The 21,018-nt window shown below is 43.0% G+C and overlaps 1 protein-coding gene across 11 annotated transcripts in view; it reads left to right on the top strand.

The window, feature by feature from the left end:
* The window catches only part of LYPD6B (LY6/PLAUR domain containing 6B), a 179,578-nt gene that overhangs the window by 15,516 nt on the left and 143,044 nt on the right, over window positions 1-21,018 (top strand). For 6 of the 11 annotated variants that reach the window (XM_059166813.1, XM_059166818.1, XM_059166817.1 and 3 more), the window contains exon 2: window positions 16,536-16,609. The exons of 3 other annotated variants lie outside the window; for them this stretch is intronic. The gene's annotated coding sequence lies outside the window, so the exon portion shown is untranslated. Of the gene's footprint in view, window positions 1-6,741; window positions 6,884-16,535; window positions 16,610-21,018 lie in introns of those variants that run through there. 2 more of the 11 variants (XM_059166816.1, XM_059166820.1) reach the window with 1 other exon arrangement.

Consider the following 21,018-nt stretch of genomic DNA (forward strand, 5'->3'; position numbering starts at 1 on the left):
GATGCGGGACTTGATCCCAGGACCCCGAGATCATGACCTGAGCCGAAGGCAGCGGCTCAACCCACTGAGCCACCCAGGCGCCCCCATTTGTATATCTTCTTTGGAGAAATGTTTACTAAGATCCTATGCCAACTTGAAATCAGGTTGTTTGTCTTTTTATTGTAAAGTTGTAAGAATTCTTTATATATTCTGGGTACTAGACCCTTATCAGATATATGATATGCAAATATGTTTTCTCATTCTATAGGTTGTCTTTTCATTCCCTTGAAAGTATCCTTTGAAATACAAAAGTCTTAGTTTTGGTAACATCCCTTTTTTTTTTCTTTTTTCACTTGTGCTTTTGGTGCCATACTTAAGAAACCATAGCCTAATCCAAAATTATAAAGGTTTACACCTATATCTTCTTCTAAGAGTTTTACAGTTTTAGCTTTTCCATTTAGATATTTGATCTGAGTTCATCTTTATATATGGTGTGAGTTAGAGATCCAAATTTATTCTTTTGCTTGTTCTGGCAACATTTGTTGAAGAGTATTCTTTCCCCATTGATTGTCATAACTTGTCAAAAATCAGCTGACAATAAATATATAATTTCCTTCTGTATTGTCAATTATATTCTATTGATCTATAGGTCTGTCCTTATGCCAGTATTACACAATCTTGATTAATGTTGCTTTGTACCAATTTTGTGATTCGAAAGTATAAGTTTTCCAACTTAGTCTTCTTTTGCCTATTCTGGGTCCTTTATATCTTCATACGAATTTTAAGATTAATTTGTTAATTCTGCAAAAAGCCAGCTGGGATTTGATAAGGATTACATTAATCTATAGATCAGTTTGAAGATTATTGCCATTTTAACAATATTAAGTTTTTTAATAATGAACATGGAATATTTTCCCAGTTGTTTAGGTCTTCTTTAATTTCTTTCAGTGGTGTTTGGTAAGTCTTGTACTTCTTTTGTTAACTTTATTACTGAGCATTTAATTTTTCTGGTGTAATTGTCTTAATTTCATTTTTAAGTTGTTTGTTGTGTATGCTTATATATAGCACATAAAAATGCAGTCAATTCTCATGTTTTGATCATGTATCCTGAAACCTTGCTGAACCTGGTGACTAGCTCTAATAGTGTTTTAGTGAATTCATTTGGATTTTCTAGAGAAGATAATATCATCTGCAAAGAGAGATAGTTTTACTTCTTTCCAATACCGATGCTTTAAATTTCTTTTTCTTGCCCAGTTTTCTTGGCTAGAAGCAACAATACAACATTGACTAGAAGTGGTAAGCTCAGACATTCTTGTTCCTATGTTAAGTTCTGGACTAACAAGGTGGCCAATATTATTTATGATACTTTTTGGTGACCTCTTTCATACTCTAAGAATCTGAGTAATGGAGTAGGAGTTGCTGATTGGTTTCTCCCAGGGAAGGAACAAACAAAACTTCCCTTTTGCCTGGGCATCTGAAGGTTTGGCCTCATAGTTAATAGGGGGAGAAAGTATTTAAAAAAATTTTTTTTAAGTTTTTATTTATTTGACAGACAGAGATCACAAGTAGGCAGAGAGGCAGGCAGAGAGAGAAAGGAGGAAGCAGGCTCCCCGCAGAGCAGAGAGCCCGATGCGGGGCTCGATCCCAGGACCCTGGGCTCATGATCTGATCTGAAGGCAGAGGCTTTAACCCACTGAGCCAGCCAGGTGCCCCGGAAAAAAGTATTTTAATTGAAGAATCTACTTATGTGACATCTAGGTGCCAAGAACTTTGATTAATGCTTTCTAGGATATAAGCCTTCATTACTTAAAAATAAAACTTAAATTTTCCCTACTAGTTTTTCATTCTGCCTTTCCATATTTGGCTGCCCAGTATATGCTTCAGGTACTGTGCTGGGATCACAAAGATGAATTAAACACACACTGTGTCTTCAGGGTGCTCACGGAGAAGTGTTGGGGGAGACAGATAGGAAAAAGGATGTTAAATATTCTAGCAAGTGGTTCCCATGCAGGGTAACCTGTCAGAAGGAAACAGGTAAGAGATGTGGGTTTCCCCCTTGGGGGTTTTTGGTCTCAGTTTGATGATGGAACATTCAGTTTTCACTCCATAGAATCAAGGAATTTTAGGACTGGAGGCTTGGAAATCCTCTTATGCAGCTCCACATTTTTCAATAGGAGTAACCTCTTACCTTGTTCAACAGTTGCTCTTCTTTCTCTGAAAGAAGAAAGTTCTTTCATCAGCAGTTCTTTCTCTGAAATGTTTTATCTCTCCTCTCTCTCTCTCTCTCTCTCTCTCTCACACACACACACACACACACACACACACCCCGTCATACAACATTTTCTCTAGGGAGGTAATCTATGTTTAGCCCACTTCTTGGCTTTATTTTTTGTGTCTGGTAGTATCACACCAGGCTCAGTGCCCCTCTTCAGTATGACTCCATCCAGGAGTCCTGCTTTCTCAAGACTACTTGGCTTTGTCCTTTCTGTGGGTCCTATGACATGGACCTGAGAAGGATGGAGACGTTACCCAGCTCCACACCCCCATTACCCGGAAAGCTTGCAGGGGGCCTCCTGCTCTGTTTCATTGTACTTTGAATTTCCTTGGAAAGAGCATATTCCCTTTTAATCTTGTCCGTTCAGGAGATTCACTAGGATGCATATAAAGTCCTACCTGTATGCTTGCTGTGAAGTCATCTTTCCGGAAAAGAATGAAAGTGGTATTAGCAAAAGCGATGAAATAGGCACACACCTTAACAAAGTTTTACAGTTTTTATTTTATAAGTCACGTCTGAATTGCATGGTACATATGCTTCCATTTTTATTTTGCTCTTTAAAAATAAACCTTTTATTCCAGCTTTATTATTTATTATTACAATTAAAATAACATCAGGTTACTTTTTATCATTCCACTGGTAAAATGGAATGGAAACCTTATTGTCTTAAGCTACAAAAGAAAATGAATCGACCCCACAAACCTTTCAAGTTTAATTAACTTTTAAACAAATATGAAGTTCTCGTTTCCTTTTTTCTGTTTTATTACAATGCATTTTTTTCTTTTGATTACGTGAGGGGCTGAGATAAGGATGCAGAGCCGCTTTCTGGTTCACACAGTTTACTGCATACGACACGGCAGCCAATTCAATCAGAAGGGAAATAGGAAAATAACTACTCTATTTGTGCCTTGTAAGCGCTTTGTACAGTCCCCTCCAGTCCCTACGATTAAATGTTGGCTTCTCTCCTTGCAGGCTTCTAAAATGAAATTAGAAAGTGGTGCAAGCAGCATTTTAAAGTCAGGCGCAAACAGTGTGTAGGGGCAAACGTAGCCAATCGAAGAATCCCAGCATGGCAGGCAGTCATTTGATTCAGTGCTGAGGGAATACAGCAGAAAAGGAGAGCAGGTGGCAATGGGTCCTGAGAAGGTTCCAGGTCATGGAAAAGCCTCTGAGGATTCGTCTCTGTTGGGAGCCAGTTGGGGTGGGAAGAGGAGGAGGGCGTGGATGGGTGTTTAGGGCGGAGCTTTCCCTGGTGTGTGTGATAAATGCACCCGTAAAACATACTGTCATCAAGTTACCCTTTACCTCCGTCTGAGCGCTAGGGTGGCTCTGGGACTTGCTAATGGGGAAGGGGGGAGGTGAGGGTGTAGAGGGCTCCTTCTAGAAAGGGGAGTGGCACTGTGTAGAGGAATGAGTGGTTGGACTGCCATTTAGGACCTGAGTCCTGTTCTTAGTGCTTCTGCCTTCAGGCTGTGTGACCTTGGATGAGGTCACCTCACCCCCCTCTGAACTGTGGCTTCTATACTGCAGGAGGTGGATTTGGCATTTGCCTGTGATGCCCAACCCAAATCCCCAAGCCTCCACCGAGTCATCTCAGAGGCTGTCCCTGCACCAACCGTTGGGATTCCTGGCCCCTGCTTCCCAAAGGGAGCAGCCTCAGTTTCCCCTCTCCTATTTATGCTTTTGGAAGCTGTTGCTTGAACCACCAAGTGGTCCCTAGAAAATGTCTGAAAACTCCTAAATGGCCTGATTTCAAAGATCTTCTGGTTCTCGCATTCCAGGCATCTGTAACTCTGACATCCAGCCCCAGGTGCAGGGGACAGGGATCCGGACACACCCATTACTTGGGCGTCTCCCACCTTTCTCAGGAGACGCCAGCAACAGAAAGGAAACACCAATCTTCAGGGACAGTGAAGCTGCGGTGGGGAGAGGGGTCTGTGCCTGTAGGATTTCAGCTTCAGGTTCCAGGAGCAGACCATGTCACCCCTATTGACAGAGATGCCCTGCAGCTCCAAGATTAGGGTACGGCTCCTGCACATGGTCTGGGAGACCTGTGATTTTGAGGACAGCCGTCAGGTCCATCTTGTGGCCCTTGTCAGCTCTCCACAGGGGCTGTCGAGTGGCCCAGCCCTGAACTTTTACTGGGTGCCCCTGAGGCTAAGGAATAATCACCTTGTCAGCGGCAAGTTACCATTCTGAGAGCCAGGCTCTCCCAGGGCCCACTTGCTGGTTCGGATTAAATAAGCGTTTTCTCCCCACATCAAGTCATCCCCTCTCTGTGCCCTGTCTTGGGAGTCTTTTACTTTTGCTCCTTAAGAATGTGCCTTCCTCTGCCACCAACTTCCCTCCATCTCTTTGGAAGTCAGAGCACGCGTACTTTTGTGTTACCAGGAGTGAACAGTGAGGGAGTTAGCCTTCCATTTCCCTCGGTTTCAAGCAAATATTGTGCCTTTTGTTACTTGTCCTGAGTCGCTCTGGTGAACACATAAGCCTGGGAGGAAAGGTTTGGCAGAGGAAGCCGTCATGAAAGAACTATTTTAATTGAAGAACATATAGCTGGAGACCCAGGGGTGTTAGGCAGTTTAATTAATGTTTATTAGAAATGAAGACTTGCTATTTAGAAATGAAAACTTAAACCTCCTGTCTCCGTATCCATTTCTCCCTTGTGTCACTGCTCCTTTTGCCAGCTTTTTAATTTAGTCAGCTTTTATTGAGTTCCCAAGATGAAACTGGGTACCTTGTTACATACTGAGCTCACAGAGATGAGTATGACCTAGGTCTTGCCTTTAAGGTGCTCATGCATGGCCAGGCTGTGGAAAGGGCTAAGTTGATGGTAATAGCGCAAAGCGGTCCATGCTTTTTTGGAAAAGGTCTTGGAAGTTGAGAGAACAGCCAGGATGACCAACCATGTGCCCTTGGCTGGGGACAGGAAGTAGTTTCCGCAGGAGGAACCCGGGACCTGTGTCCTAGAGAATGACCTTGAGGTGGTCAGAAAGGACGGGGAGGGCATTCTGGGCAGAGGAAGTGGTGGGTCCAAGGTGTGAGGGAGTTGCGGAGTTTGGTGAAGTGTAGGGGCTCAGTGTGCTTGGGGTAGACCTTGAGGAGGAGCGAGGGGGAGAGGGAGCAGGAGCCCGGATGGGATAAGCAGGGACCCGGCTGTGAAGGACCTGGAATATTTTACCAGTATACTTGTCAGTTTGGATTTCACCCCAGGGTATGAGAGGCCACAGATTTGAGGCAGCTTGGGACAGGAGGGTTTGCCAGGCTGTTTAGCGTGGCAGTTACAGGCAAGGGTTCTGGATGCCAGTGGCTGGTGACTGGTGACTGGGGTTCGGTCCTGCTTTACCACCTTCCCTGTGTGGGTAGGTTACTTAACTGTGTCTCTGTTGCCTCATCTTTTTAAAATAGGGATGAAAATCCTATCTGTCTTCAAGGGTCCTTGTGAGGAATGAATAAGTAAATAAATTACCTAAAGCTCTTACAAAAACGGGTGCATAGGAAGCACTTGTTAAAATTTAGTTATCTTTTTTTTTGGGATGCGGCCTATTGTGCCTTCCACGAGCAGTCTCCTTAGACCGCGTATCAGTTAGGTGTTCTGTAATAATGCCAGATAAAAAATACTCTAGAACCCAGTGGCTCAGAACAACACTTACTTATTAAAGCTCTTGCAGTTGCGGTTGGCTCCGGGGTTTGGCTGGAATCCACTGGTCTTGACGGAGCCGCTGTGCTTCCAGCTGGAACCCAGCTGGGAATGCAGGTTGGGTTTTCGTCTGCTTCAGGTGGGATCCAAGCTGAGGGCAGCAGCTACTTGGGGCGGCCCTTCCCAAGGCCGTGGCAGAGCCGGCAGGGGTAGAAGGAAACCTGCAAGGCTTCTTACTGCCTAGATTCCTTCCAGCCAAAGCCATTCCCACGCCAAGCCTCAAATTCAGAGGCAAGGGATGATTTGATCCCCATCCGTGGGAGGAGCTGCGAGGGCACTTGGCGAAGGGCATGAACACGGGGAGGGCTGAAGGATTGGGGCCAACAACGTGAGGCCCCAGGGGCCGCTCGGGTGCCTCCTACAATCGCAGGTTCCACGAGGGAGCTCCATGAGGGGCAGAGTTTACCCTCAACGCGGGCAAATCTGAACCCCGGGGACCTGGCTTCAATTAGTGCCTTTCCTGCGCTTGTCCCAATGCCCACCTCCAGGCCTTGCGAATGTGTTCTTTGTCCTGAGTCATCGGAGGAGACCACACCTTTTAGGGGTAAGTGTACTGGTGTGGGTTTGACTGTGGACTCTGTGGAATGAAATGGGGATGATAATATTCTCTCATGAAACCCACCAGAAAGGGTGCAGAGGAGCCGAGGAAAGCTTGCCGCCTCTCTCAGACTTCCCCAGGCCGCAGTGCTCTTCTCGAGCATCGTTTGTGGCAGATGTGAACAGCTATGATAAGACTTCCAGTGTAAGCCCAAGAATCAACTGTGTGTTTGTTTATATGTGTTTTCAGATATCTCTCTGGATACAGTGGAAGGAATCGTATCTTTTCCTGGGTTCCCTGACATTTGCTTTCCATTCCCTGGGAACGTCCTGGGAGGCGTGCCTGCCTCTTCAGTGGAAACCCCTAGGCGAATGTTGGGAGAGGCAGCCTGGTTAGTATTTATGGGTGCGTAACTCTACCTTGTTCTCCCAACTCCTCAGGAGCAGGATAGGGACAGGGATGGGAGCAGTCAAATACAGCTGCTTTGCCAACATGTAAGATAATGTCTCTTGCTCCTCCTGGGCCTCTTTTTGCTCCACGACAAACGCATCCATTCTTCTCAAACAGAAAAGAGAGAAGCAGGGACAGGGAGATGTTCTTATAGGTTACACTTCTCTGTTTTATGTGTGAGAATCCAAGTATATTATGAACTTAAATAACAAACTTCTCAATATGCTAGTCATTTCTTTGATTAAAAAATTAAGCAAGATTTCTAAAATTACACTTAAGTATAATATTAAGTTGGGCAATTTTTTAAGATAGGGGTTGGAGGTATATTCCAGAATTTTCTGGTAATGGAAATAACAAGTTGAAACATTTAGCAGTGTGACTGACCTATATAAAGTGCTCAGTAAATTGTAGCACTGATGATGACGATGATGATGATAGTGCCTAGAGAACTTGTCCATTAATGGGTGAAAAGGATTACAAACAGAGGTTACAAGGCTGAGTTCTCTCATCAGCTGCCTTGCTCCAGAGGAACCTCACAGACAGTCTTTCTCTATGTGGAAAAACAACAGGCAAGTGAACCCAGAAAAGCTCAGGTTTGAAAACCAAGCCAAGTGTATACTTTGGAAGTTAGATTTTTTTTTTTCTTTCTTAAAGTGGTTGCTTCTAGAAGGCACAATTCAAAATCGTCGCTGCAAGAACAGACATGCTGAAATCCTAATGGTGCAATTCTATTTTGTTGAGTCAAAAAAATAAGGCTGGATAATGACGAGTTGTAGCTATGCAAATGAACAGAAAGATCATCATGTCTTGTGCTTCAGGGTGTGAGTTGATGGCAAAAATCTGTCCATGTTACTTAGGAGGAGAGATGAATTCAAATGAAAACTGAATCTCATTTAGTGAGATATCTATACGTATGTACACACACATACACATATACATATGTGTGTGCGTATGTTTAGATAATTTTTTTTCTTTAAGCATCATTTATGGCGGAATTGCTTAAATGTTGATTTGCTGGCAGGCTTTCCTGGGTGTCTGTTGTGGGCAAGGCTCAGCAAATGTGCCTGTCCGTCCATCTGTCTGTCCTTCCTTCCTTCCTTTCTTCCCTAACAAGCACAGCCTTTGCTTTCCAGGAGCTTATACCATTTTTTTTTTTTAAGATTTTATTTATTTATTAGACAGACAGAGATCACAAGTAGGCAGAGAGGCAGGCAGAGAGAGAGAGGAGGAAGCAGGCTCCCCGCTGAGCAGAAAGCCCAATCCCAGGACCCTGGGATCACAACCTGAGCCGAAGGCAGAGGCTTTAGCCCACTGAGCCACCCAGGCGCCCCCAGGAGCTTATATCTTAATGGGAATGGGAAGATGCAGACATTAGAAATGGAAAGAACAATTCTAAATTTATATAGTACATATTATATAGTACATATTGTGTACAGGTTTCTAATATATCTGGAGGAAAAATCCATAGAGTGAAAATGACAGTTCTAAATCTTGACTAAATTAAGCAATGAATTCTTCAGCTTCTTTTTGGTGTTTTCAGGCCAAGGGCCATTATCGGGTTTGGAATAATATTGCTTGCCGCCCAGGAAGTTGCCCATCCCCAAATAAGCAGGGAGGCCAAACAGCAATTGGTGACTTAGCCACCATATACTTATATGCCCTCCAAATACATTCTCAAAGCTTTCAAATGAATGGGAAGAATTGATTTTAAGTAGGAATTATTGCTTAGCTGACTGATGCCTGAAATGAGGGCAAAGTGGCTTGATCATTTGATTTGTTTATAATCTCTTACTGGGATTTCTTATGAGACTATTATGTATATTTGGGTTTTTACTTTGAGGTTTTTATACTTTTTATTTAGAAAATGAACGGGAATAACTTCCTAACTACATCTAATGCCAATGTGCTAACGTTTTCAAAATAAATCAATGAGGAAGAATTACTTAATAGATTATTTAATAAATGCTTTTCACATAAGAATATATCACTTACGACGCCACCAAACATACCATGTCTTACGAATAAACTCTACAGAGAGCTGAATATTGCAAATCAAATAATAGAAAAACTAGCAGAAAATATTAGGTCTGCATAGAAATGACAATTTTCATGTCTTTACTGCAAGAGAAGCAACCAGTGAAGAAAAAACAAATAGATTTGAATATATAAAAACTTAGAACTTACATATAAATGAAGAGACAATGGACTGGGAAAATTTGCATTAAATTTGTGACACATAAGTGATTAAAATGCGTTATAACTTGTATATATAGCTTACTCAAATACTTAAGAAAAGGACTGGGGACCTAATAGATGTAAAATATAATTTATTGAGTATTTTTTATGCCCGGATAGATTTACAAAATCAGATTATACTGATTGTTTTAGCTACAGAATATTTTGTAACCAGCTTTTCTCACATGCTCAGACTAATTAACCTTCTAAAACATGGCTTTCAGCAGTAGCAAATTATTTCATTGGAAAGGAAGAACAGCCCAAATTTACTTAACTAAGTCTTTGGTGCTGGATGTTAAGGCTATGGACATATCACTCAAGGTGGTTTTCCTAGTACCTCTTCTACTTGTGAAGCCATGGCCTGTTGTTAGAGCTATGATTCTGGAAAAATACATCTCAGTGAATGAAACAGTGATTTACGAAGAAGCACATTCAATACTATTTTTACCAATAATTTTATAGGTAGCATCTGTCACCAAAACCTGTTTTAGCAGAAGAGGAAATAGCCTTTGAGATCCCAGGCTTTTCACAACTTTCCACAGCATGTCAGCATATTTACTGAAGGCCTTCGTAAAAGAGACACGTTAATCACCATCCCTGAGAGCTTCTCTAGGGTAGTGATGACTGTAGTATTCTGTGAGGGTGCTTTGTCAAGCACGTCATTCCCTTATCTTGTTTTTATAGCAGAGGAAATAAAGGCACTAGAGAAATATCTTTGAGGTCACACAACCAGTTAACAGCAGATAAACATTAGAACCAGCAGCTCCAGAATTCCCACTGTGTGTAATTAGTTCCCTGCAGGCAGGAAATGACAGCATGGGGGGGGGTGTGAACGGCAACGTGGTGTTTGGGGAACGTGCAGGCTGCTGGGAATTCTCTGTGCTCCTCTGCATGGTGAATTAAGGCAGTTTCTTGCTGAGGTTCTCGCTGCATAGAACTTGGAGGCCTCTCAGCCAGGTGCCTTCTTCCTTAGGGTGAAAGGAGTCTGCACTGTCACCCTCTCCCGCTTTGATGGGTTGTCGATGTGGAGGATATTGGGTGTGGGCCTGAGTCATTTCTCAGGCGTTGCCGTCTCTTCCAGTGGCAGCATGGAGTTTGTGAGCATGGTTTTTGCTGTTAGCTCCTGATGGATCCTGAGGAGGCCGCAAGTATGAGGTTGGGAGTAAAAAGGCAGGCTCTGTTCTGACTCCTTTCAAGTTCCCCCCTTGGCCTGTGCACCGGGATGCTCTAGGTAAGCTCATGGAGGGCATGTTTGCCTTGTTTTGTGTCCTTATGAGTGATAGATTCTGAATTTGTGGGTTGCCTCCTATTCCTAGGCATCTGACAAAATCATGTGGGAAATGATGTGGTTGAAAACTGCCACCAAGAGATCGGTGTTTTGTGAATTCTAGGGCGTTCAGAGACTGTCTGCCAGAGGCTGGTTCCATTGGATGCTCCAGCAAACTCATTAGGTCCTGCAATCCTGACTGTCTTAATTGACACCCCCCTTTTAAAGAACATAACAACTGTTTAATAACCAAGGGTTGACAAGAGAGAGGATCCTGTGCCTTTGCTTTAGAGCTTTGAAAGGTGGTGGAATTCTGAGTTCATTTGCTCTTTTGCCCTGTCTAGAATGAGCAGGGAATGCTTCCTGGGAGAAAACAGGCTAGAGTCTACTCACTTCCCGTGGCTTCAAACGTGGCTACTCAAAGTGAGGTCTGCGTGTCGGTAGCACTGTATCACCTGAGAGCTTGTTAGAAGTGCCCCCTCTCAGACCACATCATCTGTGTTTTAACATACCCTCGAGGTGACCTAAGAACTTAAACAGAAGACATGCTCAAGTATGAAAAGTGCTGGTATAGAATGTATAAATTGTTGAACTGTGAAAGGTGGCTTACTCAGTGGTGAATGCTTTTCCCTGATCACATTTTCTGTTTATACATTTTTGTTCTTTAACACTTTAATAATTTGAATGTCTTTTTAAAATTTGCTCTTTCGGGCACCTGGGTGCTTCAGATGATTAAGCATCTGCCTTCAGCTCAGGTCATGGTCCCAGGGGCCTGGGCTCAAGCCCTACATCGTCTGTCTGGCTTCTGTACATCAGTTTTTAAAACCTCATGGGTTTTTTTCCCCCCTGATTGTAGACATTGTTAATATCCTTTTGGAAAATCAAGAAAACAGGAAAAAACTTTAAAACAGAGAACAGAAAGCATCCTCCATAAGCAGGTATTTGGGTTTTATGTAGAATTATAAAGCAGTATTTCACATGGTCTTTGTTTCTTTGGTTTTAGAGGATCTTCTGTGATAGTCGCTATCTTTAGTTCTCATGCTTATAGGTTCTGTTTATACACCTAATTTTTAAAAAAAATTTATATAACTCAAACAGAATTCTGGTATAATCATTAGTATTTCCAATAGTTATTTTATGGTTAGAATGGAGAATTTGTTAACTTCCTTGTGCACTTGAAAAATCGACTACTCACCAGTAGGGCATATTTTACATTATTTATGAATCCTTTTTGATCAGAAATTTCTTGGTGGATAGAAAAATCTTTGCTTTTAAAGGGTGTGTGACTACCCTCCTCTCAACTTTCCTAATAGGTTGTCTTCTGGAGGGGAAAAGGAGGGACTGGTTAGATTCATGATCCCAAGAGAAAATCTTTTTTTTCCCCTTAGGTCAACTGGGTAGAAACTTCTAGATGATTGGGGAATACCACTGCAAGGAAACAGGTTTTTGTTACCTTGGCTCTTTGCTGAGAGTGGGAAAATGCGGGACAGAATGAATCTTTGTTCATATTTCTGCTTTTTTACGTCATTTGGGAGGAATTTGGCTTGTGGTTTTTAACATCTGTGGAATAATGGGCTTCAGCGTTGGAAGCAGGGTAGGGGACATCTGGTTGTCATTTTTCCCTGTAACATCTTTGCCATGCTTCGTTTGCCCTTGATAATGCAGAATATAGTCTGTCAAGTGAAGTATTCACTGCATTATTTGTGTCCATGGACTCCTTCCCCAAGTCTACTTGTGCTTTTTTTTTTCTTTTGAAGATTTTATTTATTTATTTGATAGAGAGAGACACAGCGAGAGAGGGAACACAAGCAGAGAGTAGTGGGAGAGAGAGAAGCAGGCTTCCCGCTGAGCAGAGAGCCTGATGGAGGGCTCGATCCTAGAACCCTGGGATCATGACCTGAGCCGAAGGCAGATGATTAACGACTGGGCCATCCTGGCGCCCCCCAAGTCTACTTGTTCTAAAAGTACCAAGTAATACCCCTAAAAATTCTCTTGCTTCTCTGCCGGTGTGCGCTGTCCCAGATCACCTTTCCGCAACACTCATTTTTGCTCCTCTGGTCCATCCTTTTCTAAAGTTTTGGTCACTTCTTTCCTTGCAGTCCTTTATTCTGTAGATCACTTTAGTCCCACTGACTTCTTTCAATTCTCTTCCTGGTATTTTCCAACTAAGGATAGTCTCGGAACAAGTGTTTGTCCATTTTGTGGGTGGAGAGGTGGGCGTGGCCTTACAGAAACTGATGGGGGAGGGATTGTGACTACTCATTAATAATGGCTGTTTTCTGTTACACAGGGTTCAGAGTTGGCCCTGTGGTCCATGTCTTTGGCCTTGGTCTTTGGTGACACAGACCCTGTGTTCTGAAGAACAGTGGAGTCACCACACTGAACTGTTTAGAATTTATGAGTGTTTGTTCATAGGAAACCTGTTTACATGATTCATGAAACTGGTTGATGAGGACTGAGTGGAATTGGAAGATAGCAGAGCTTAATGGACCTCCCCAAACTCTGCTGTGTTGCAGATCTTGGCTGATAGCATCTTATTCACGTTGAGAAGCTGGTTGGGCAGGAAGGATATGTGGTCTGGATATTGCATTAGCCAGCTTGGCATTCAAATTCGCCTCAGACGTTTGGGGCATTGCAACATTTACAGAAATGTCCCTGTGGTAAATTTCAGTGCCCTGTCTCTTGTAATTCTGCATGTTATTCTTTTGTACCAGCATGATGTCTTTTTATAGCATTGTTGCTCATCCAGTTGCCCGTGGTGCTAAGCTGTGTTCTCTATTGTGATGGTTGGTCCCAGTTCTATGGAAGCTTAAGCTCAAAGCCACAGACAGTTTTCATTTTTCTTAATGGAAGTTTGGGACTTTTCCCCAGGCAAATATGCTGGCTTTCTTTTCCTTTTCTTTTGTATGTTGGCTTTTTTTTTTTTTTTTTTTTCCTATCTTTTTGTTGTTCTCTTGAAAATATAGAGATATGCCTTTTTTTTTTTTTTTTTTGAAGAATAACCACTACAGCATTTTGAGTATATGAAAATTTGGTAAATGGGTGACTTTTCTCTGTGATTGACAAAGAGCTATATGTTTTGGAGGCATACCTCTTAGTACCTGCTCCTCTTGGATTTTATTTCTTAAGTCTATCCCCATGAGTGCCAGCTCCAGCCACACTGGCTTCCTTGCTGTTTCCTCAACACGCCAACCATGATCCGCCACAGGACCTTTTTATTTAATGCTGCCTTGAATGCTCTTCCCCATCCTTCCACAAGGCTGTCTTCCTCACACCCTTCAGATTCAAATATAAGCTTCTCACTGAGACTATTCTTGGCTACCCCTCTGTAATTTCACCCCTCCTTCTGGCCCATAACATTTTATATTGTGCTTCCCTATTTTTGTTGTTGTTGTTCTCTCTTCCGTTGCACTCAACAGTATTTAATATGGTACAGTTGACTCTTGAACAATGTGGGGGTTAGGAGCCACAAGCCCTGTGCTGAAAAAACATGTATAACTTCTGACTCCCCCTCAACTAAACTACTAATAGCCTACTGTTGACCAGAAGCTTTACTGATAACATAAACAGTCAATTCACACATATTTTATATATTGCATGTATTATATACTATATTCTTACAGTCAAGTAAGCTAGAGAAAAGGTCAAGAAAATCACAAGAGAAAATACCTGTATAGTACTGTACTGTATTGAGAACAATCCACATGTAAGTGGACCCAAGAAGTTCAAACCCATTGTAGTTCACAGACGAACTGTATACATTTTACTTATTGTTGACCTCCCCTTTCTCTCTCTCTTTCTCTCTCATATCACTTCCCTGAGGGCACGGTAGGGTTTATTTCCTCTGTATTCCCGGTGCTTAGAATGGTGCCTGTCCCATTGAGGAATTATGATGTCATCACATAAAGCACTTGATAAATTAGGCTGTAGGGAAGGAAGAAGTTTTGTGAATGATTTTTGTTGGCTTCTACCCGTCATAACTGACCTCCTCCACATTTTAGACAGCCCAGTGTAAGCTAGCAATCAGTCCACTCCCCTCACATAACAGTATGATTCTGAGGTGAATTTTGAAGCTCATGGTTGCTGGCAGGCTTCAGGGTTGGTGAACTCTCATATTTGCTGTAGACAGGCATGTTCCATGAAACCAGTGAATGCCCCATCTCTACACTGGTCTATTTCGTACATTTCTTAAGACGTCCACAGGTAGTAATAGATGCAGCCTGATGGATTTCTGGGAGGCTAAAGACAGAGTGTATTTGCTGTGAGATGGGTTAATGGAATCTTTGGGACTGAAATTCCATTATCTTTTGTCCACGGATAAAAGGTGTATGATTTACTTATCATTTAATCCCACATACAGCATTGGCAGTAGTGCTAGGTGAGGGGGTGTGAGGAGAGGGACTTGTAAATAGTGATAAGATGATGGGAAGTAAAACTCAGTTTGGCAGGGTCTGCCTAGGATTTTGCTGAGAGCACAGCAATACTTAATTAACTGCAAACATTCTATTCAAGATAAGACTATAACAGTTGCCTTGGGGAAAATTCTTTTGAGTCAATATTTGTTTGATCTTTCATATAGTATTTTGGCTCTGCTATTCATGCAATGGCAAAGTTCCTATTAAACATGCCATTTTCAAGGATTTGCTGTGTTTACCTACCCGGTCAGTCCTGGAGGAGGGAGAGGATCAGAATCACTGTTTAAATAGAGGTTCGGAGGGGTTTCAAGCAAATCTTTAAAAGTGGAAATCCTTCGTTTCAACCAGTTGACAAACAGTTGTTAAAAACCAGGTTAAGTACTCTGGGGGATTTCAAAATACAGAATGAAATCTTTGCCCTCAGTTTACTTACCATGTAGCTGTAGAAATAAGACTTCGGTCCGTATATGTGACACGATACGTATGCTAGATGATGATAATGGCTATGATTTACTGGGTAAGTAACAGCGCCTAGCGCGGTCCTGGAGCTTTTCTAACCCTGAACTCACTCATCTCATTCCCCAGTTGCCCAGTGAGGCAGGTGCTATTGGATTAAAGTTTTGCATAAATAGACAGTGATATAGGAGCTTGGAGAAAGAGGATACCAAGGAAGCAGAAACAGGTGAAGGAGAACTTGAAGACGGACGTTTCTCAGTCTACATCTAACAATTGGGAATATGAGTAAAGTGAGGAAGGGGACATAATGGGCATGTGTGGTTTTGGCTTGTAATAACCACTTTTCTCTCTTGAAAGTTCTTTAAGTCTTCCTAGACTCTCAGCACACATGTTTCTGGTGAAGGAGACAATAAACAATATGTCAGTAAAGTGTACAAAACATCAGTGTGATAAGTGCTTGGAAGAAGAATAAAGAGGGGGCCCCTGGGGGGCTCAGTCGGTTGGGCGTCTGACTCTTGATTTCGGCTCAGGTCATGATCTCAGGTTTGTGGGACTGGGCTCTATGTTGGATGTGGGTCCTGCTTAACATTCTCTCTCTCCCTCTCCCCACAATTCTCCCTTAAAAAAAAATAAGGGTGCCTGGGTGGCTCAGTGGTTAAGCCTCTGCCTTCAGCTCAGGTCATGATCTCAGGGTCCTGAGATTGAGCCCCATATTGGGCTCTCTGCACAAGGGGGAGCCTGCTCCCCCCCACCTCTGCCTGCCTCCCTGCCCACTTGTGATCTCTCTCTCTCTCTCTCTTCAAATAAATAAATAAAATCTTAAAAACAAAAAACAAAAAACAAGAAAAGGAAAGAGTGCTGAGGTGCTGGTAGAGGGGATTTGTAATTTTAAATAGGGGGTCTGGGAAGGCTAACAGGCATTTGAGTGAAGAGAGCTGTAAGGCACCTATGGTAAGATCCTTCTAGGCAGAGGGAACAAAGGTCCTAGACTGGCGACTCATCTGCCTTGTTCAAGGCACTTCAGAGTGGCTAGAGAGGAACAAACGGGGGGAATGGTCTGGGTGATGGCTTTAGGTGCAATGCCTGCCTAGTTACCATTGCTAGGGCTGTGATGTGGAAGGGGCTCATCAGACTTGGGAGTGAGGGGAATGGCCCTTTGGCAGCTGTTAGTACTTTCTCCAGCCCTATGCAGCTTAGCTCCTCTTGCTTTTAACCGGCAGGCCCAGCTCGGTGGCTCTCTGTTCCTGATCCATTGCTGACGTGGGCAGAGGCCCTCACACCCACCAACTGGCAGGTAAGAAACCAGCCACGTGAGCTCAAGCCCTGGGTGAGAACACCCACGTGAGCTGAACGGCACTCCCACCACAACCCTCACGATGTATTTTTGGCCCGTAATTCTGAGTGTCTTACATTTCCTGCTTGGCATAGACGTTTCTGCTGGAAACGCAGTCCTCTTGGCGGGGTCCAGCTCTGTGCCTGGTTCTCGACATCTTCCCCGCCAGGCCCACGCCTGTGTTGCTGGGAGTTAGTGCTGGTTCTGGGCTGTATCTGTGGCTCTTGGGGGGCTCTGTAGAGAGTTAGGAAGAGCTACTGTGCTGCTGTAGCCTCCTTTACTCCAGTGTTTCTTGGTTCTCTCCCTACCATTGCCTTGTCAACTAACAGACGTGGAGACTGGAATTAGGCATGGTTGACTCTGGTTCTGCAGACACATCTGCTGGGCTGTTGGCTTCCTCCTTGAGGCTGAGCCGGGACATGGGTTTGTCTGTCTCTGATCATTCACCTTGCTCCCACACAGCTGAGCCGGTCCATTCTAAGCACAGGCTAGACCTGAAAGCGAGAAGGTGGGGCTCTGGAGTTGGGGGGGATGAAGATCCCCACGGGGTGACAGCTGTGTGGGTGGAGAAGGAGGGCGGAAGCGAGCCATCAAGGGAAGGAAGCCTCAGCAGAATGCGGGATCATCTGCTTTATGTTGATGCGGTAAAAAATAGAGCCCAGACAAGCATTCAAGGGTGTATGGATGAATATCAGTTTAGAAGTTGCAAATGCTACCGGCACTTTCAGAGCATCCTAGAGCCGAGTTGTGACCAGGTTACAGAAGAATGTGTTTTCTGCAGAGCCCCTGCCTGGGAGGGTGCGGGCGCAGACAGAGTCCGTGTGGGTTAAGATGAGAACAGACGTTGGAGTTAATGTTTACTCTAAAGGTCAGCCGTGGGGTCACTCCTGTGAGGACACGCCCAGGAGCATACACACACTGGTACACACATTCCCTCCCTTTCCTGCTTATGGTTTCTGATTTCAGCTGCAGTTTCTTCTAGAAAGATCTAAAACGCCAACTTGAATGATGTTCGTAGGAACAAAGATAGTGCAAATAGACCCGATTCTCAAATTTACAGGCCAGGGATTGAGGTGATCGGAAGTTCTCTGCCTTTGCTCCCTGTTCCCAGCAGTGGGACCTGAGTTACTAGGGTGCACATAGCTTTTTTGAATCTACTATGAATCACTGTATGCTATGGGGCCCTTCCAGTGCTAGAGAAGAGTAATTGGGTTGAAAAATGTTGTTATAATAAAAATGTAGTATTGGCATTGTCCTAGAAGCTGGTTGAACTAAGGGATATTCCCTCTTTGAAGAAAGATGCTAACTTATTTAAGGTAGGTGGTCTCCTGGGCCTCCCACTTAATTTCCTGGGAAGAGATTAATTTGATTTAACGTTTATTGAACTTCCAGAATATCCTATGAAATGCCTTAAAATTTTGAAATACTATTTGTTTTCTAAATAGGTAATTCACTCACCCGGTTCAACATTTAAAAATTGGAAAACATTCTCCAGCTCCTCTCATCCAGTTGGCCAGATTCTTCCTCAAGGCAGCCCATGTTCCCAGTTTCTGATGTATTTCAGAATCTATCAGGGTTTAAGCTTTCAAAGAAAAGACACCTTGTTTTTTCTTAAGAACTTTGCCTTTCATAAAAACAAAGGGAGTTAATCATTTATAGCTGCATTTTGGGAACTTTTGTGATGACAAAACTCCCAGATGCTGAAGTCATCCCAGAGTGTGGTCCTCAGACTAGCAGCAGCAACTAGCCCCTGGGAGCTTGCTGGAATGCGGGATCTCAGGAGCTGCTACCCCCAGCCCCCAAAGCAGAATTAGCCTTCCATAGATCACAGGAGATTCAGAGGCACGTGGACGTTTGAGAAGCCACTGCTGTGTATCCTTTTCATACCATTGGCCTCAGGTGGCAGAGTGACTGAGGTCCAAGTGAAATGGAGAGAGGGAGAGATGGTCTTAGTAGAGCTCTCCCCACGTTATTCTTCACGATTGTTGCTAGAGTTAAATGATGGTGATCTCTTCTTAATTTGCAGCATAGATTTAGGTGGTCTATAAGCTTAGTGATTTTGATTGTGAAATTGAAAATCTTTCTCTCCCTTTCTCTCATTTCCCCATGAATTGTTCTTAAATCTTGGACATTTGCTGGAATTTCCTTACAGGGCTGTAGGTCCCGAGTAAGGTCTCATTAAACAGGTGACAGAAAAACCTAGAAACAGCCAGTCAGGTTTAGGTTGACAACTTGTGTTTTGATGCATATGTATGTTTCTGGCTGTGGTTTTTATATTGTGTTTTGCAGTGTTTATGTACATTTGATTACATTTCAATGTTTCTGAGCATCTGAGCCATTAAGTGTATGTTTGTGCTAATTTCAGTGTGGTGGAGTTAAATAGTTTATGGGATTCTTTTTTTTTTTTTTTTTTAAAGATTTTATTTATTTATCAGAGAGAGAGAGGGGGAGAGAGCGAACACAGGCAGACAGAATGGCAGGCAGAGGCAGAGGGAGAAGCAGGCTCCCCGCTGAGCAAGGAGCCCGATGTGGGACTCGATCCCAGGACGCTGGGATCATGACCTGAGCCGAAGGCAGCTGCTCAACCAACTGAGCCACCCAGGCGTCCCAGTTTATGGGATTCTGAAGAAAGACAAATTTTAAAAAGTTGTCAAACTTTTGACAGAGGAAAGAAGTAAACTTGTTTGCTCTTTGTGAATGGGGAAATAGAGGGCAGAAATTATTGAAATAATGGATGAACTTGTAAATTAGTGCAATTTGACTATGACTGAGTGTGACTAGGAACTTGAGAAAAAAATTCACAAGAAGGAAATTAGAAATTATCACAAGACTATATCTTTTATAATTAAATATTTCTAATCACTAAAGGATTTACATTCTAAAAAGCAGGTGAGATATACCTGTATTCTATATGTATTCATTGCTAATGAGATACATTTTGGGGAGTATTGTGGCAGAGTTAGAGGAGGAGTGAAAATGGGCAGAAACAAAAGCAAGTAAGAACAAAGCCTGACCCTCTTCTAGGTGAGACAGATAAGCCTAGGGTCGGGGCCAGTTTTGCATAAGGAAGCAGCAGGCTGAAAAGAGGGGCAAGTCCAGGAGACAAAGGGATTCTAGGAAATGGGAATTTGGGAAAGTAAATGAATATCCCTGAATATGGGAAAGTATAATGTCAGGATTTAACCCTGCAATGCGTGAGAACCCTTTTGGTAGTCCATTATTGACAACTTTAAAATTATTTGCTCATTTGGATAATTACCAGGACAAATTCTAACTCTAGAAATCTATTTTCAAGGAATGTCTGAAATTAAAAAAAAAAAAAAAGTCTTTGGCATAAAGATGTTCTTTAACGTGAGATTTATAATAAAAATGGAAAGTGAGTTAATTAACAAAAGGGGAGGGATAAGTAAATTCTACATCCATAGGATGGACCTTTTATAGCTGCTGTAATATTTTTGATCTACATTAAGTATGAACCAGGATAAGGATTGGTTGGAAAAGATAGGAAGCAATGCTGATTGTGAGATGGGAATTTTTTTTTTTTTTTTTTTTTATTTTTTTTAAAGATTTTATTTATTTATTTGACAGAGAGAAATCACAAGTAGTTGGAGAGGCAGGCAGAGAGAGAGAGAGGGAAGCAGGCTCCCTGCTGTGCAGAGAGCCCGATGCGGGACTCGATCCCAGGACCCTGAGATCATGACCTGAGCCGAAGGCAGCGGCTTAACCCACTGAGCCACCCAGGCGCCCCGAGATGGGAATTTTTTTAAAGACTGTTCTGGATCTAATAAATATACTATATTAAGGATGTACTACCTGCAAAAGTAGAATAAAAAATCCTCACTCTAATTTTATTTTTTAAAGATTTATTTAGGGAACGAGTTTGAGAGCGCACATATGCATGTGCCTGTGCGTAGTGGAGGGGCAGAGCAGGAGGGAGAGGAAGAAAGAATCCTTAGGCAGACTCCATGCTGGGTGCGGGGCCTAATTCAGACCTTGATCCCAGGACCCTGAGACCATGACCTGAGCTGGAATCAAGAATTGGCCACTTAACTGACTGAGCCACGCAGGTGCCCCCCCCCCCCCCAAATAGCCAACTCTAATTAAAAAAGAAAAAAAAAAAAAGGACCAAGAGTAGAAAATGAACAGAAAACTTGAGTATCCTTATTCAGTGGAAGATGTTATCATTTAAAATCTGAGGTGTTCAAGGCATTTTTGTGAATACCTTAAAGGTAGCCTAAGCTTATAATATACTGGGGTTGAAATTACTTATGTAGGGAGGACGAAGAAACCCTTAAAAGGGAGAAGTGAGAACACTACTAACTCAGGCTGTGCATAGTTTGCAGCCCTCCTCCACCCCCATATATGTGCTG

This window comes from Mustela lutreola, chromosome 3 (assembly GCF_030435805.1).
Source record: "Mustela lutreola isolate mMusLut2 chromosome 3, mMusLut2.pri, whole genome shotgun sequence".
In the NCBI taxonomy this organism is placed as follows: domain Eukaryota; kingdom Metazoa; phylum Chordata; class Mammalia; order Carnivora; family Mustelidae; genus Mustela; species Mustela lutreola.